General features: G+C 35.1%; 1 long non-coding RNA gene and 1 other non-coding gene across 2 annotated transcripts; both read right to left on the bottom strand.

Moving 5' to 3' along the window:
• Nucleotides 1-717: 717 nt before the first annotated feature.
• Nucleotides 718-824, bottom strand: LOC123638992. The gene has a single exon (XR_006735561.1). It is a non-coding gene; the product is annotated as a U6 spliceosomal RNA (small nuclear RNA).
• Nucleotides 825-3,630: 2,806 nt separating this feature from the next.
• LOC123638149 lies at nucleotides 3,631-11,603 on the bottom strand. The gene is made up of 4 exons (XR_006735203.1): nucleotides 11,558-11,603; nucleotides 7,960-8,074; nucleotides 7,624-7,797; nucleotides 3,631-3,718 (listed from the first exon to the last, which is right to left on the bottom strand). It is a non-coding gene; the product is annotated as an uncharacterized LOC123638149 (long non-coding RNA).

Raw genomic sequence — 11,603 nt, 5'->3', positions numbered from 1 at the left:
CTTGAAGAAATAGCCAAGTAATGGATTACTTTGTTCTTTAATTTAATTGCTGAAATTATTTTAGAATCCCAAATACAACCCATTCTGCATTTTTCCCTAGGCTGCAATATTGAATGAAATGTTGAAGTTTCAAGAAAATGTTATTAAGTCCTAATTTTGATTATTAGTTGTCCTATTCTTTGTGACTTGTAATTCAGGGTATCTCAGCTATTCCATAATTTGTGACAAAATTTATTAATAAATATATTATCTCATTAAATTAGATAACATAACTCTCCCCCCATTACTGAGCTAATCAATCACACCAAAGGCAGAATAATCAATAAATGTCAAGACCTGCCTTGGACTGCTACTATTCCTTCTCTACCTACTCAAACTCTGAACCAGCAGATCTTCGTTAGCAAGATGCTTAATCTCCATGTTCCCTCCAAGTGATGGGGAAGGCAAAACCTTACTTTTATTTTTACTAGGTTCAATGAAGGAGATGCTGGTTCATATTTTCTCATGTCTGAGATCAGTACCAACAACATATTTGCATATGACATTATACATGTTTCTCAACACTCAACTCCACTGTCATTTCATACATCACTTTACACAATTTTCTTGTTAGTGAAACTCACAATCTTAATATTGAGTCACACCTGTTTTGCTTTGACATACACTGTTTCCTCGGAGTTAGTCAGCAAATAGTCAAATGATGTTCACAGGACTGCACAGAATATGGAATGCTTCATAAATTTTCATGTCATCCTTGGGCACGGACCATGGTAATCTTCTCTATATTCTTTCAATTTTCGTATATGTGCTGATGAAGCAAGCACAAAGCCCTATATGGACACTGATGAGTCAGGGATGAGGTTTGGCCCTGTTAAATCCAATCAACCTCCTGTTTGTATGTATGTATGTATGTATGTATGCATGTATGTATTGTATCAACAGAAGAGCCAAACAATTAACCTACTTTTAACTCAGAGAATTCTGATGAATGGTTTCCCTAAGAGGTAGAATTTGAAAGAATTTAAGAAACCTCAGGTACAGGTCCAAGTAGCTTGGGAGATTTTCATTGTTATGGAAAACAGATCACTTGAGAGACCAGCTACAAGTTGGTGACCATTACTCTGCAGAAGGATGAAATGTGACTTTCCAATACTTAAAAAAAGGCACTAAACAGAGGCAAAAGGAGCCTTGGCATACAAATTGGTAGCAAAGAAAAAAGGAAGTTCTAATATCTTCCTACAATGATATTTGAAACTCTCTGACAGTTTAGAACAATCCCAACTATTTGCTAGAGGGAAGACAATCAGGGGCATCAAAGGATAACTTACCATAAAGACCTAGGCTAAGTCTAGGCTGAGATGAGGGCTCCACATAAGGTTTGGAGTGTGGAGGGAGAGCCCTTTTGCTCACTATGTTTGTGGCTATAGCTAGGAGGCCCAGCTGCCAGAGCAGGGTACTGGTGATTTAGGAACAATGGTTGAGTATATGTGCACGAACTCAAAAAATGTGTATGTAGCCTTGAAGTCTAAATATGGATCACCATATGAATACTGAGGGATCTGAATCTGTAAGGGCATCCTGGTTGCAAAGGTCAATCATTTCCAGACAGCAAGACCATTGTCAAATGGAATAACAGAATAAATGAAACAATAGAATGATTGAAGTGTCCTTTCATTCCCCTCTCTCAGACTTATAAAAAGAACTGTCTTCTTTGCATTTAGAGAACCATTCCATTTCCTGAAAAATTCAAGGAGGAGGCTATAGGAAATAGCCCCTAGAAGACACTACAACATTTTCTGTTAAGTAGACATTTCAAGACCCAAATAACTAATTAGAAGGATCAAACATGTGGCATATTATCCCATGCACAAGAGTTATTCTTCAAATGAAATGGATGATGCTGATTAATGATAAAGGTTTCTTGAAAGTCTTGAGATGATGAATTCTGTACCCATTACTACTTCTAACAGTTTAGCCTTTTGTTTGATTTCTGGCTGATGAATTCGACTAATTCACTGCCATTCCAACACTACCTGAAACACACTATGAAATCTCACCTGATGTATAAGATACAAAATTTGAAATTATTTTAAACCTTGATTTAGTGTTCACTAGTCTTTTTATGTAAATACTTACGTATTAAAACCACTAGTAGTGGCATAATCCTTCACAGTCCATCCAGAGATATTTTCAGAAAAAACATCAATACCTTCCTCAAGAAGATGTAGTATACTTGGTGAGTTATGATGTTCAGCAAGCATGAGGGTCATTCTAAAATAACAAAGAGATAACCTCACCCTTGGGAACTTTAATAAAGTTATTTAAAATGCTAATTTGATATACATTGCCAGCTGAATATTTTGCCTATCAGTATAGAATTAACCTTTTATATGTACTAACTGACACAAGCATCTTGGGTGCTCAAGTGTGCCTCTTTGTAAATTACCACCTAGGTTAAAGGGAAGGGACAAAAACGTAGCTTCTTGTCCCATTAAGGTATGACATAGTAGAAGTTGGTCATTCTCTGCTGAGATCACTTATCTAAAGTAAGCAAAGCATTGCATGAAGTATGCTCCATGTCTTCCCTATTTTGACATAATGGACTGTAATTCAGAGTCAACTAAGGGTCAGTTAAGTAAGAGCTATCTGCAGGCTTAAACAATAACATGAGTAGTAATGATGAAAATAGTAGCCGTAGTAGTTTCAATTAATGATGTTGATGAGCATGTGCTGGGGACTGAATTCAATGTTCTATACATAATCTTACTTGTACACAACCACCCTGGAAGGGCATAGTGTTATTCTCCTTCTCATATTAGAATACACATTTGGTGGTAAGTGGTGTTCCCAAGGTCACACGCCTAGCAAGTGGGAAAGCTGGGATTTAAACCTGGTTTTATATGAATGAAAAGCTGTCTCTTCCCTTTATCATCCACTTATGACTTATCTTCATTAAAGAAAAATTTATCCACTTAAAGTAGTCTTTATCCCTTTTCTCATAACAATTACAAAGAAAAAATCAAAATACATTAGAAATGAAAAAGGAAAACAACTGATGAACCCACAGTATCTAGTGATAGCAATTAATAATCCTTTACAGATCACCTAACATCAATATTTTTCAAAGAAAGCACTTAAGGCAAAAGAGTGGTCCCAAAGAAAAAATGATTTTCAACTTCTATTTATGTTTCATATAGCATTTTTGAAGGAAAATTCTATAAGAAGAAGTTAAAAAAATACTATAAAAGGATTAAGAAGTTCAATATTGAGTCATAAAGTGATCTAAAAGTTAAAGTCCACACTTCAATAAATCTAATATGAAACCTCTTTAGGTGATATAAGATCACATGATCAAAAACATCAGATTACAAATAACAAATATCAGTCAGTATCATAAGAGATGATGAATCCTACTGCATATTGTTCTTTAGCTTCCCCAGTCCAAATAATTGCTTTTCTACCTAATTGATAATTTGTGTTGATATTTGTCACTCTATCCTCTCAACAATTATGTTAATCTTCTCATTCATTTAATAATTCTGACTTGAGTGACTCTTACTACCCTAAAATAACATTCACATTTAAAAAAAAAGAAGCACCACATACTATACCGGTTCATTTTATCTACTGCATTTATATCTGCATCCTTCTGTATCAAAAATTCTACCATTTCCTCTTTAGTTCCACTTACAGCAAGTAAAAGTGGAGTGAGGTGATCCTGTAATACAGAAAAATCAATTTATCATTCAAAAAATTTCATATTTCTCAACTGAACTGAACATTTGATGTAAGAGCCTATGAACTTAAATGTATCATACAGAAAGTAAATGAAAGGTAGTTTCATCCGCTCGCCCATCTGTGCTGCTTCTTCCCTTAGAAACTCCCCTCCTCTGCCTCTCCAGGCTAACTCCTGCCATCTCCAAAACTCATTTCAAACGTTTCTGGGTTCTAAGAATCTTTGTTTCTATCACAACATTTACCATGATATGCTGTACTTATTTTATTGTTTTCCATCTAAACCAAGAGCTTCTTGGGGGCAGGGGCTGTATCTTTTATCTCCATATTCCCAAACCCTAAGATGTAGTAGCAAATGCTTCAAGCATTTTTATTGAATTACTATCAATTATTGTACCTACAGCAACGTTTTTTTAAATGATATTCCAAAGAGTATTTAGATACCATAAGTTAAACACTGTACCCCAAAAGAAAGATTCCATGACCATCCAGGCTAGAGAAGTAGTGCAAAACTGTGCAATCATATGTCCAGTATTAAAGAAATCTCTCAAGCTTTGCCTGATCTCTATTTGACAAGTATTATTATTAGTAGTAGTAGTAGTTTTTCTGGCAAACAACATGTGAAGAATTAAATCTTCAGAGATACAGTTTTAAGAACTTTCCAGTGAATGTGGAGGTTTCCTCCAGGTGATACAAACTCATGTGATTCTCTTCTAACAGTAGTGTAGGACCCCAGGGTACCAATGTCAGGTACTCTTTCTCCAAAGAATCACTAAGGAAATGGGCTCTAAATAAAAGAGAGAGGTTTCAAACGAATTTCAACTCATTATTTCATGGTCCATGTTGTTTCTCCTGTGACAAGGTGACAGATTTTTATCTTAGTTATTAGAAGGCTCAGTATGATTTTTTTCCTCAATTATCCTGATGATCCTGTGATGCTAATGCCTATCTGCTTTATTTTAATCCACTTGTATTCTGATTTCTATTTTAATTGATACTCAAGAGTTGGTTTTTACTTTATGCAAAATATAAATCAGAAATAAAAATATAATGGCTTATCAATTAGAGTTCTAATACTGATCTATATGGATTATTGCTAGCACAATGGAAGCCACTAAATCATTTGCATGTTATAGAGTTTATGCTGAGGAGAAAGATATAATGCTATCTTAGTTACACACAGCCTAGCCAACTATAACCATGGGTAAAGTTCCCTGGTTGTCTAGTGGTTAGGATTCAGCATTCTCACCACGGGTAACCTAAAAAGCTTATAGGTATTCCAGTAGGATGATGATTTTTTATGGTATATATAATAAAAAATTGATTTTAAAAAAAATTTCTATATTATTAATGGATAAATGTATATTATAATATAGATGACATACATTATAAACAAGTATAAACTGTCTTGAAAACCTTGAAATTATTTCAAAAAATACTAAAAAACAAGCTTTGTCTTCTCAAATACTAAGGTAGGCAAGTAGATGTCCTGAGCCTGTGAAATACCTAGATAGGCACAGTAGCAAACTGGAGAACATACACCTTGTATAAAGGGGGAAGATTCTGCACAGCACAGCAAACATATGAGCTCAAGGGACAATAGGCTTGACTCTTTAGGGAAGCCTGAAACCCAGGTTCCTGCATGTCTCCCAAATTTTACATGCGGACTCAATTTATCGAGGCAAAGTAAACCTACTTATGGGCTGCATTTTGACTATAGTCTCATGTTCTAAAAGTCACTAGTGATGTTTCCAAATAGCCGTGTATAAAGCAAGTACTTGCATGTGAAATCTTTGTTTTCTTTAGTGTCATAGGTTTTACCAAAATATCAAGCCCCAATATGGAATAAAAATTGCTATTAAGATTTATAATACCCACAACAAGAATTTTTCAAACATCTATTCCTTTACTATCTACTTGTGTTTATTTTTCCCAGATTGTTACCCAAATGGTTAACTAGTTCATAGGACTGCTAAAACTAAATTATTAAAAGAATTCCTCTCTATGTTCTTGGAAACTTCATGCTTTTAAGTGTTTAAAACTGCCATCCTCATTACGTCAAAGCTGTATGAACTTAACAGACATACTGAGATAGTCCATAATACAGCTGTACCTGAATAAAAGATTCAAGATTTGCTACTGTGCTAATTGAGAACGCCTTGCTTGTAGTAAACATTTGTTGAACTAATCACCTGAATGATAACAAAGAAATGTGAAATCCCGAAAGGGCCCATTACTACTTATTGAAAGACTGTCTATAAGCAGATTTCTAAAGACCCTCTGACTGGCAGTGAATGATTGCTAAACAGCAGGAAAAGGGTGTTATTCCATAAGCTGATAGATGTTGCCAATAATATTCTTTGGAACTGCTCAACCACAGAGCTAGAGAGAGGCAGATAAAGTCAGGCTAATATTATTAGAAAGGAGAGATTTGAAGAAAGTAGCATCTATCAAACTCCAATTCTTCTGGAGATTTCTTATGTTTTTGAAACATGGGAATTTCTATATTATATTTATTTATTCAGTGGTTCTTAAATAGGAATGCATCAGAATCTCAAGAAAACTATTTTTATTGGCTAGAGAGAGGGTCTGACTATGTTGCACAGGTGGACTCAAACTCCTGGGCTCAAGTGATCCTCCTGCCTCAACCCTCCAGAGTAGCTGGGACAACAAGCACACATTTCTGCACCCAGCTTTGAGGAAATCTGTTTCAATATACATATCCAGGCCTTCTTAGATTTACTAAATTAAAATCTGCAGGGCTGAGCCTAGACTTCTAGATTGTTAAAAAATGTTCCCCAGTCACTGTGATACAGGGCTCTAGCTGAGCACTAGTGGAGCAGGCAATCACTTCAGTGTCCTATCTCTCTCACATGGCCAAGGCCCTTTATCACTTGGAGATCTGGCCCAAAACAGGAAATAGTAAGAGATGGAGTCATTTGCTGAAAACTCCATTTAGTCTTGCTGCACAGGGTTAGAACAGGGACTAAGAAACTCAAAATGCAACTTGATTTTGCTATTTATAAGTTTTGTACCTTCTACCTTCCCAACAAGAAATTCTAGTAGAGTCTTGTCGAAGTGGCTGTTTCTGCAAGAGGAGGATAAGTGGCTGTCTGGGCAAGAGTAGGATATTCTTCCCTCTTCTCAAGTCTTTCACATGTCCTCACCACCTATTCACTGCCAATCTGCTTTCCTCAGAGTCCTCCTAACATTGATTTCTGGGCAAATTTACAACTCCCTAACACTCTTTCCCAAAATAAGAATTACTTTCCGTAAAACTGAAGAGCACTTTGTCTAAACATATAAACTGAGAACAAACAGACAAGTAAATACACAAAAAACTCTTCATTGTATTTTCCCCAAATTACCTAATTTCCAAATGGCCTGCATATTTCTGACTGTTCTCTTTTTCCCTTTCCATTTCTCTCTCTTACGACTTGCCAATTAGAGATAAGTCACTTTGATATAAATTGCATTTTTAAGGAACTTGTCAGCAGCAGCAAGAATTCCATTTATTATATAATGCTTTAGTTTTCAATTTTAAGATAAAGTGTATTTCCAGGGCAAATTTGACTCCCCTGGGTTGTTTTATACTAAATAGAAAAAACAAACAAACAAAAAAACACAACACTTGTTTGAAAAAAAAGTTAACAAGTTTTCCTGTAACAAATGCAGGGTTTTCACAAATATTAACCATGAATGTACAAAAGAAAACTGCATCTTCTAATGCTTCTTTAAATGTATAAATATTTTAAGTAAAATTTTAAGACAATTAAGGTATTTCAAAATATTTTCCTTCACGGAATGTTTGAGCTTCCAAATATGGAAAATTGACAGTTACATATGTCAACGTTTGATATTTTTCAAATACAGTTCATTGATCTATACCTTGTTTATGGCTTCTTTATTTGCGCCATGTGAAAGGAGCTTTGCTGCGATCTATGGGTTGTCACCATAGACAGCATAGTGAAGAGCTGTGTTGCCATACACGTCACTGTGATTCGGATCGGCACCGTGTTCTAACAGGATGCTGGCACACTCCTCTTCCAGGCATTGTACCGCCTATCAGTATCAGATCAAGAAATAGATCATAAATTCTAAGAGTTCAAAAGAAACATTCCAAAGATTCCACCAACTAGTTACATTTAAATGAAACAAATTTATTTTTATTGTGTATATTGAAATGAAATCCATCTCATGCTGCAATAGGTGGCTGCTATATACCTTAATCAGAGCTGTCCTTTTTTCACTGTCGGGGACATTGAGCTTGCATTTTCTGTTCACCAAGACAGTAACTACTTCTGGATGGCCATTGGCACAGGCCAAATGGAGAGCAGTCCTATGAAAGGGAGAGAGATTTTTAGGAAATTGTAGTGCACTATCTTAAAATATACAATGATTCATGTAATTATAAATATTAAACAGCATGTTTTCTTCTACCTTTAAAGCAAATATTTAATTTTCTTGTGAAGAAAGTACAATATTTATTAGCTGCTATTCCTCACTAGATTAATAAAAGAGCAGCCTATTTTAATAGAAAGAGATTGGCTTTTGGCATCAGTTCAACTTGGATTTGCATCCTACTTTAAGCTCTATCAATTATTAGCTATCGACCAGGCACGGTGGCTCATGCCTGTAATCCTAGCACTCTGGGAGGCCAAGGCAGGTGGATCATTTGAGCTCAGGAGTTCGAGACCAGCTTGAGCAAGAGCGAGACACTGTCTCTACTAAAAATAGAAAGAAATTAGCTGGACAACTAAAAATATATAGAAAAAATTAGCCGGGCATGGTGGCGCATGCCTGTAGTCCCAGCTACTCAGGAGGCTGAGGCAGAAGGATTGCTTGAGCCCAGGAGTTTGAGGTTGCTGTGAGCTAGGCTGATGCCACGGCACTCTAGCCTGGGCAACAGAGTGAGACTCTGCCTCAAAAAATAAAACAAAAAAAAACTTATTATCTATCACTTAGCCCTTCTGTGCCTCAATTTTGTCTTCAATAAAATAGGCAAAAAAAAAAAAAAATAGTAGCTATCTCATAGGACATCACTGTGATGCTCAAATGAGAATCTGTACAAAGTATGTGGAACAGTTCCTAATGCAAATGATAGCTCAATGACTGTTACATAATGTAATTATTACTACTGCTTAACAAAGATAACATTTTAATTAAGCAAAATAATGCAATTATACCTACTTTGTGGTTTATTTAAAGACTAGAGATAACATTGTATTTCAATGATGCTAGGGTGCTCATTTTCTCACATTTTAACATCACTGATACTGGAACAGCACCTTTTATTCATGATTTATTTCAACTATAATGGGCAGCATAGAAAAATTATCTCATTGATAAGCAAAATAATGAGACATCACAAAATCAATGCTGCCTTACATTAAGTGAAATAGGGCATATACAATAGGTCTATGGAAGTTCTAGTTATATCACTGGCATTTATGTAAGTTTCAGTTCTTAAAAGTACTATGGAAAAAGAAGGTTGAAATAACAAAATTTTTAAAACCAAATAATTCTTACTTTGATTTTCAAATAACTTCAGAGCAAAAGAAACTCAGGACTCGAATGAATACGTATGCCTCATTTGTTCAATATATAGATTTATACACTGTGTGAGAATCAGATATTTTGAACGTTTAATGTTAATAATTAATACTGTTACAAATTTTAAAAGGGCAGTTAAAGTCATCTTTTACAATTTTCTACCTTCAGAAATGCTTTTGTTTGAAAGGAGTGAGCAATGACTTTAACTGAAATTAAGTCCTAATCCTCCAATTTTAAATTTCTCAAATTGCTCAGGCTGGTCAGGTAAATAGCTTTTAGGATGGATGTGTCCTGAAAGTTAGTAGAATACGTCTGCTACATAACAGGTCTTCATAGCATGTTTGATGAATAAATGCATTGAGAAAACAGAGTACAAGAGTTAAATATTTTGAAAGAAAACCCCTATAAAGTAATATCTTTGTAATAGTAACAATTATATTTCCTATTTTTCGTTTTCATAATGATACACCTAAATTATAATGATTAATCTAAAATTTTTGCATGTAAGTAATAAATTATATAACAAAACAGATGCACATTAAAAAACTGTGTATGTAATAAAATCTTCAAGCACAGATGAAAAGATTCCCTTTACTTCTGAAGGGATAAAAGTTGGTGGAATATTCCAATCCACAAAATAATTTTAAAATAAATTCATAGAAATTAAGAAATTACTTCTATCTGTGCAAGATTCATATTACTGCTCTTCCCAGGGATTATGTCCTTAATGACAAACTTTTACTAGAACTTTTAAATCGTACGCGCTAATTGCCCAGAAATAACAAATTTTATCACATTGTGTACATATTTTAAGCTAACACAAGACCACAGTGTGTTTGTGTATATGTATAATAATCAAATTGACTTTTATTCTTACTTGATATACCTAAATACTCTTTACATGTCAGCACACATATGTATCTATGCCACCTTCTATGGTGACATATTATTCCATCTATGGACACAATCTAATTGATTTATAAATCCATCATATGCATTCCTCTTAAAACCGTATTAAAGTGCTGAGAAAAACAAATTGTATTATCTCTATTTCTTGAGGATATTTTACTATAATGGAATTGATGGGTAAAGGGCATATACAATTTTTAAATGTGTAGTTCCAGTTGCCTCCTTAGTGCAGTAGGCAGCCCGTCAGTCTCATTTGTATGTAGTTACCACCAAGTTGTCTATTTGAAAAGAAATCAGCAACATAAACAGTAAGCACCAGTATAAGTATTTTCCATGTTTAAAATTAGTATTTAATGTCTTCATTCTTACAAACTTTATGGATAGATTAACAGTATCTCATTTCTCTTTTAACTCAAAATCCTTCTCTTAGCAGGGACACTTAATATTTTTTCTTATGTTTGTAGGTCACTTGTAGATCTGCAAAAAAAGTGCTTTGCCCAATTTTAAATTAGACGTCAGTTTTTATCTTCTTTGATTTGTCACCATCGTCAAGTTTTAAATTCTTTCATACATTTGGGTGTTTCTAGATTTTCTATTCTGTTCCATTCATTTATCTATCTCTTCAACTGCTAATAAATGATTAATTTGGGGAAATTCATAGCACATTTGGATGCCCAGAAGAGCAAGTCTTACTCCATTACAAAATTTTTCTTCATGTCATCACAATAGTAAAAGCAAGACAGCGTGTGTTAACTAAAAAATTTAGAAACCTTATAACATTTATTTAGCTCATGTAAAATTGATAAAATAGAAAGAGCTCATATTTTCAGAAAAATGAGTCTTCCTATTGAAGACTATGGTACCATATACCCACTTCAAATTTTCCTTCTAAGTTCCCTGAGTAAAGAACACATTTTCATAGGTGTACAGTGACATGAAATGGATATTGAACTTCTTGCTAAGATGTTTTAGCACAGAATTATTTGTAGTATACTTATTATTCCTCTCATTATGTACCTTTCCATAAGGTATATAACATAATGATTTAAAATGTGTACATTAACAATAAAACACCCTGTATACTTGTGCTAGTTAAGTAGCTACAATTGGCAAGAAGGTGTCCTAGAAGGAGAATCATGAGTGGACGGGGAAGCAGCTGAAGTCCTGTTTTTGTGCTCCTGCCCATGAAGCTGGCCTTGGCGCTGGACCCCTCCCAGCTTCCACGTCCCAGGTGCTGCGGAGCCCGCAGGGAGGACAGCCGGGTGCCCTCGCTGCCAGGACCCCGGGCTACTGCCAGTCTGGGAAGGGCGTCTCCCCTGCACCCGCCTGGCCCCCAACCCGGGATGACCACTCCCATTACCTCTTCTTTCTATCTCTGGCATCCAAGACCTTTTTCTTCAGCAAAA

Source organism: Lemur catta, chromosome 5 (genome assembly GCF_020740605.2).
Source record: "Lemur catta isolate mLemCat1 chromosome 5, mLemCat1.pri, whole genome shotgun sequence".
In the NCBI taxonomy this organism is placed as follows: Eukaryota; Metazoa; Chordata; class Mammalia; order Primates; family Lemuridae; genus Lemur; species Lemur catta.
The sequence above is the reverse complement of the archived record's forward strand: the minus strand, read 5'-3'. Positions and strand labels throughout refer to the sequence as shown.